The sequence below is a fragment of the Oryza sativa genome, chromosome 8 (assembly GCF_034140825.1).
Source record: "Oryza sativa Japonica Group chromosome 8, ASM3414082v1".
NCBI classification, from domain to species: domain Eukaryota; kingdom Viridiplantae; phylum Streptophyta; class Magnoliopsida; order Poales; family Poaceae; genus Oryza; species Oryza sativa.
In genome coordinates, this window is record NC_089042.1 from 12595479 (window position 1) to 12603129 (window position 7651).

The window sequence follows — 7651 nt, forward strand, 5'->3', positions numbered from 1 at the left end:
TCTTATGAATTTTATCACCCAATGAGCTCTGCCAGACAACTTGGAATGGGTCAACTACCAATCGGCTTGTTCTTTGCCAATAAAATCCAATGCCGAGGGGAAATTTCATCAACCTTGATGATGGATCGGCTGCTCAATCTCCAAGGACCTCCTTTGGGTAACATTGAAAATGTAGAGCTGGCGAGGTTCAGGAGCAAAAACTTTGACATATGGTGGGGTGAATGGAAGCTGCATCTATTCCACCAACCGGCCTCAATGTACATGACAGATCTCTTTCCTGATATTACACCTCAGGTAAACCTTGTCCTCATTAATTTCATTTGAACAATTGTCAGCCGATTCATAACTTGACTAATCTTCTCTTCTGTTTTGCAAACAACGAAATCTTCCCCCCTACATCAAAGCAATAGTGGCAGAGATATCGAATATGCCCCATGTCTAATTCCCAATGGAGGTGGGCCATCTCCCCCTATCATCGGCTATCATGCCCCCAAGACTTCAACTCTTCTCCAAGGGCTCATCAGAGAACCGGCCGATGCTGGCAAAAAGAGGAAAACCAGAGCATCGGCTGTAGATACATCGGCCCCGGCTCCAAAGAAGAAAACCAAGTCAAAGAAGACCAAGCCAGCCGATGACTTGCCTGCCCTAGATCCATCCATTGAAAAAGCTCTGGATGAAGTAGAGATCGGAGAAGACGTTGATCAAGCTGCAGACGAAGTGAGTGATACAGAGCAAACACCATCTGCTTCGCTCAAGCAGACTCCTCCAATTCCTTCTGCCACAACTCATTTCTTGAGGGTAAATATCTTTCCCTGGTTCCCTTTTATAACCATTTTATCCTCAGCCGATTACTCATTAATCTTGTCTTTGCAGAAAAAAAATTGTTGTGAAGAAAGAAATTGGCAACAAAAACTCTCAAACCAGCTCCACCAGTAAGATGTTCTTAATTTCTCATTAGCCGATCATAGCCGATCTTATCTTACACTTACCTTTTTGCAGCCTCCTCCTCCTCCTTCTCCTGTTCAACAACCATCAAGCGATCAAACTCCATCGGCTGTAGGGAGTCACCATGTTGAAGAAGAAGTACAACCAGCTGCTCCTGCTATCCCAGTAAGTTTTCCTTTGACACAAATACTCAGATCGGCTATGTCTATTTGGCCTCTAACTCTCTTTAAATCATTATTGCAGGTCTTAGCCGATTTGTTCTCTTTTGATATCAAAGATTATTTTGATGAGACAGAGGAAGAAACCACAAGCAAGGCTCTAGCCCCCCTGGATGACACTGTCAAGAAAACACTTGAAGACATATCCCTTCGGCTAGAATCTTCATTAGACAATCTGGTAGCCGACTGAGGTTCAATTCGGGCACGATTTGCAGAAATCCAAGCCCTGGCCCTAGACGATTCGGCAAACACCATTACTCCAGCAGTATTCCTTGAGCAACACCAATTTAAGCTGAAGAAGGCTAAGCAACGTATAGCCGATCGGCGAGAGCGGATGAATATCGAAGCCACGATTCAATCCAATCGGCAGCTCGTGCATGAAGAGAAAGCCAAGTTAGATCACATCTCTGTTGGGCCGATTCAATCGAATATAGATCGGCTTGAAGCTCGCAAAATTGATCTAATAGCTCAATGTAACATCCTGAAAATTCCCAATAATAAAAATCACTAAAATTTCGAACTTTTTAAAACTTTTGCGTCATGCTGGTTGTTATGATTACTATTGCTTGCCAAACCGTAAATGATCACAAAGAAAGTAAAGAAAAGATCTACATTTAAGCAATAGATATAATTTACAAGAATATGTTATTTATTATTAACCCTACAAATATTACTGCTCAAGAAAGCAAGCCAAATCAAGTATAAGTCAAATGTTAATTTCTATCATAAATCACAGATCAAATATTAAATATTCGAACCATGCTGATAGCTTGATGCCATGATTAGCTAAAAGAAATAGTAAAATCAAATCTAATTCATTTGAATTCAATCTCACATGAAATGATGATCACCACTATAATGATCGTGTTTATAAATAAGTAATTCACCAGAATATATAGATTGATACTTAGAACATTTCACCAGTTCCTCATGACATGAAAATCACTCATATAAAATAATGGTCATATAAATAAATTAAGCTTTATATATAAATAAGAATATGTGAGAGTTTAATTAAACAATTAGATTAATGTTGTATCGAGTCTCAATTTATATTTATAGAATGAATAGACCCACATAAAATGCATTGTTATACGAATAAGTTCATTCAATGTGCTATTGTAATAATAATGGCCACATTAGGATATTTTAATTAATTTTAGAACCCTCAAAGCCTCCAAAATTATCCAGGTTAATTTTAGAACTAGACCTCATTTAAATAATGCCGTAGAAAAATATATATAAAAATAAAATATGGGTAATATTAAAATTTGGTAAACTATCATCTAAATTAAAAGATATTGAGTAAACTCCATTTGTGTGAAATCTAGAATTTATGGGACGAGTTTTAATAGGAAATAGGCCCCAAAATTGGATAAATAGGAAAAGTCACTATTCATTATGGTCTAGGTGCTCGATGTGGTTCCATAGCCCTGCCCCTCCTCTGCCGCGCGGCCCTAGCCGCCTCGAGCCCCATGCCGACGTCGCCATCGCCGCGCGCCGTGAGCCGTCGCCGTCGTGCTGCCGCGCCCTCGAGCCCCGTGCCCTGTCGCTGCTGCGTGCCGTCGCGTCGCGTCGCGTCGTCATCATCGCCACCCTCCCTTTGCCGCCTATGCGCCCTCGCGCCCCGTGCGCTACCGCGCCGCTGCCGTCAGCTGCTGCACCGTCGCCATCATCGCGCCGAGCCCCACGCTGCGCCTGCGCTCCTGTCCCGTCGCCGCTCGGCTCGAGCCCCGCATGCCGCGCGCGTCCCATCCACCATCACTGCACCAGCCACCTCTCCCCTCCGCCCCCTATATAAACCCATGCCTCCCCTTCCCTCCCCACACCTCCCAGCCCCCACGAACTCGTCCTCCCCTCTCTGCCTCTTCTACTCCCTCGAAAACATTTCGTCGAACACCTTGTGGGCGTGCTTCACCTTCTTGTACGCTCCACCACCGTAACACTGATCTTCGTTGTTCCTCCATCCCTCGGTAAGTCCTCGCTCCTCAGGCCTCCCCTAGTTCCATAGAAACTAGAGCCCCCCTTTAATTTTGCCAATTAGCAACCGTCGCCGTGCCGGTCCGGCCACCGTTTTGCCGCCGGTGAGCTCGCCGTGGACAAGCCATCCCGGAGCTCCTCCTCTCCATCAAGTGAGTAAAATGGAACCCCCATGCGCCGTAGATGCTCATGCTCCCATCAAATTGGTCAGAAACCCTCTCTTTTGACCTAGCCACTTGTAACCCGAGCTCAGCCATGGTGGCCATGCTGCGCCGCTCGCCCTCGCTCCGCCGCACGTCGCTGACGGTGGTGGGAGGTCGCCGGAACCTTGTCGCACCTTCCCCGGCCGCCGCCGTGCCGGCCTCGTGCCATCCCGGCTGCGCCCAGCGCGCATGGCGCGGCTGCCTCTGCCCGGCTGGAGGTTGAAGACGACCTCCATTCGAGCCACTGATAGGCCGGGCCCACCTGTGCAATTTTGCATTGAAAAATAATTCGGTAGGAAAAAGGAATAAACTCGGGGTCCCACTTGTCAGTTGGTACAAGGCTGTGGATATGTCTTGTATTAAAAATAAATCGTTTATAAACAGTAGCTTTTCGCAATTTCTCGGATTAATTCAAATTTGAATCTTTACACTAGCATAACTTATTCATTTTAACTCGGATTTGAGTGAAACTTGAACCTAAATTCATCTAAATTCATAAGCTTTCCAATTGTATATAATTCACTATTTAATAAAATATATTTATAATTATTAATTAATTAATATCAAATGATTAGATAATAGTTAACCTAAATAGTGTGCTAATAAATAAAAATGGATATTGTACAGTAGTATAATTATCTTTAATATGTTTTGTCACTGTAGCAACCACATAAAGTAGTTATAATAAATCCTTCAAATTAATGGGTGTATAGGAAAATATTAGTGCCATTTATTGGTCTATGTCCAAATATAACTAAATCCATGACTTATAAATTATTTACATAAAGTTTAGCCTCAGATTTTGTGACTAAAATATGAACACACGTTGATGAGTCTTTAACTTGTTTATGAGAGATAATAGCAGAGCTTGTATGATTAAATCACCAATATGAAATTAATTAACGACATTTCCTATACACTAGTATATGTTTAGGTTGGAAATCGACCCTTAAGTTGTATAGGCAGTAACTCACTAATAAATCCACTTAAAATCACATGTACTATGTAGCTTAAAGTAAATAGCAGCTATTCAAATAAATGATTCAATATTAAGATATTGTTGCTTACACATATACTATACATCCCATTATAGCTGTACGGTATAGTATTATAATTTGCGTGTTGCATATATTAAATTAGAGGGAGTATATGACAAACATGTATATTAGATAAATACTAGTTATAAATCTTGACCTCATATAATTATAATTATAGTTCAACTGTAAATTAGGATTGTTCATTAAGGGATAATCTGTAACCATAATATGATTAACCTAAACAACTCTAACATTCAAAGCATGGATAATTATTATCCTTTCATAATTCGTTGTGACAAGAAAAATATGTTCATAATTAAAGTAAAACCTCCATCAATAAAATAATGATACAAATGATTCACTGTAATAATTTGATTGATCCTAAATCCATCCGATAAGAGAACCTCTAGTATATGACCACTTTATTTAGATAAATGCATGTGTAGCCATAATCCTTCCATAGTCATTAGCTAGACTAAACCACACATTAGCTAGATGTATATCTCATTTATACACTATTGGTTAACTCCTAAATAGACCATGATGACGATAGAAAGATTAAGAAGCCTTAGCCTCTAGCATGATTGGAATCCATTAGCAAGCGCGAGTAATAGGAGCAACCCTAGGTTCGACCCCAACAATTACATTCTGTTTGTGCATATTTGGTTGTTGTCTGAATATTGGTTTTTCTCGCGTATTATAGAATCTGTGTACCGGTTAGTCGTGAGGCAACGTCTGCAACATCCAGGAGGTGAAGGTTGATCAAGATTATATCAATAATAAGGATTATCCTGAGCAGGCAAGTCATCACTATTCCTTGAACATGTTGATCCCAATTGCGAAATCACTTTGTTTACAAATAAAATTGCATGCAATGATGAACATCCCAGTTGTGATTATACCATGCCTTGATTATTGTTTACCCTTAAATCTTTGTAACCATGATTACATATGAGTCCCTAGTCAATTATGACAATTGCTTAGAAATGCTATTCTAGAATCATGCATACTCATATTTATCAAATGCTATATGCTTGGGCAATTACCTTTGGGAAGGTAATTGAAATGCGGCATGTGGAGACATGAGCGCCACATTGCCATGATATTGATGACATGATTTGTGAAAGGAAAATAAAGTGAAACAATTGTTTTCGACTGGGGCGGCTGGAGGATTTGGGTGGTGTCCGGAAAAGGCTAGTGCCGTCCCTGGTCAGTTAAGGACCGAGCTATGAAGTTAAGCATGAAACGACCCCCGTACAACCGCACTTCTCGTATGGGTATAGACCTAGCGGAGTAGATAGCTGAGCGGAGGCATTATCCATGCATAGTGGTTTCTTGATGTGTGAGGCAGGGGCTCTACGGTGGGGCTGCCATTGGTAGAACCGCGAGGCGGGTGTCTACAGTGGTGTCGCCATCGGTAGGACTGCCATGTGAGAATTTAAACATAATTATAACTTAATGCATGTATGAGTCTTTCCTTCCCGGGTGCGCCAGAACTCCTCTCACTGCTAGAAACCGTGTACGCCTAGAGTGCATGAGGATGTAAAGTTCATGGAGTGGGTACTGCCAATGCGAGGTTATCGAAAAGCTTTGTCGTGACGCGTCTCATGTGTTGGGACGAGGCTCATGTGTTGGGCAGTCACCGAGCATGGGTAAAGTGTACATCCACTACAGTGTGAGTAAACCAAATCTATTCAAATAGCCGTGCTCACGGTTATTGAGCACCGGGACGTGTATTACACTTGGCTAGACTCTAAATTCTTAACTTGTGTGGGATGGGATATTGCATGATGATTTTTATGCTGTTGGAGCTACTTCCTGAGAGGAGGGAAGGTGGACGACCTCAGAAAACCATGACGACTCAATGGCGGGAAGATATCCTTGGGATCACAATGGATGGTGGACAGAACCGTCGTTGTTTAATGTGAACACTGGTATTAAAATTTGATCAGTCTATGCAAGGTCTTAGGCTTGTGAAAAGATTTGCAAAACTTGCTTTGCGCAAAGGAACCTGAAGCCATTCCTTAAAATACCTTCTATCATATGCATCGTTGCTGTGGTAGCTTGCTGAGTACGTTTGGTACTCACCCTTGCTATTTATATATCTTTTAGGAGAGTGTTGAAGAGAAGCCCTTGTCGCTACGCTTGCGTATCCAACAAGATGATCGGAGTGCGGTCTTGTTCTAGGTCTTGTTCCCCAGTCGACTGCCTGTGGCATGTTAATCGGGCCCTTATATTACTTTGTCTTCCGCTGTTGTTCTCTGATAGTTGTTGGCCTACCTGGCCCTAATGTAAGTATTTAACTCTTTTAGCCTGAATTAATTTGTGATATGTTGTGATCCAACTATGTATGTGTGTACCAACTACTGATCCAGGGATTGGTACGGATAAACACAGAAGATTTCCGATTTCCAAAATCGGGGGTCTACACTCAACTTGAGGAGTGCAATGCCGAACTAGATCTTGAAAAACAAAAGCTAGCCGATCTTCCAAATGCCATTGAAGAACAGAAGTCCAGATTGAGATCGGCTATCAAGAATGTGGCTGACATGACTAAATCTCTCAAGATCATCCCTGGAACCGATGCCCAAGACATCCAAGCCATCGAAGAAGTAGATCAAATCAGGCAACGAGCTTTGTCGGCTATCCAGCGCTATCTTTCTCAATGACATTTTGTGTAATAGACTAGGAATTTTGTAATCGGCTAAGAAACTCTGACTCTTTATCTAACTCATCTTAATAACTTTTATGCCGATTCAATATAACTCCATATTTCGCTCAAAAATTTGCAATTTTTCATATATGTGCCCCCCTAATTTTACGATGTCAAAAGTATTGATAAAATTATAAAAACAACTAAGGGCGATATAACAATATCGGCCATTATGCATCGGCAAACCACAACCGATTACAATATGAAAACAACTAAGGACGATATAACAATATCGGCAATCTCAAGGCGATGCAAATACATCGGCTATCATGTATCGGCAACATCAGCCGATCATGCATTAACCCAAACACTTGGGTAATATTTCTTCAAGTACTTGCCATTTAGCGCTCGTCCATAAACTTCTCCATCGAGTCCTTGCAACATGTAAGCTCCCTTAGACACAACCTTATAGATTTGGAACTGTCCTTCCCAATTCGGCGACCACTTGCCGAATTTGTTATCCCGTGTCCCAATCGGCAAAATCAACTTCCACACAAGTTCACCTTCCGAAAAAGTCTTGGACACCACTTTCTTGTTGTAATGCCGAGCAACTCG

General features: G+C 41.7%; 1 long non-coding RNA gene across 1 annotated transcript; it reads left to right on the forward strand.

Moving 5' to 3' along the window:
• The first annotated feature begins 2994 nt into the window (after positions 1-2994).
• Positions 2995-7162, forward strand: LOC136351495 (uncharacterized). Its single transcript, XR_010734701.1, has 3 exons — positions 2995-3136; positions 5087-6674; positions 6759-7162. It is a non-coding gene; the product is annotated as an uncharacterized lncRNA (long non-coding RNA).
• Positions 7163-7651: the final 489 nt, after the last annotated feature.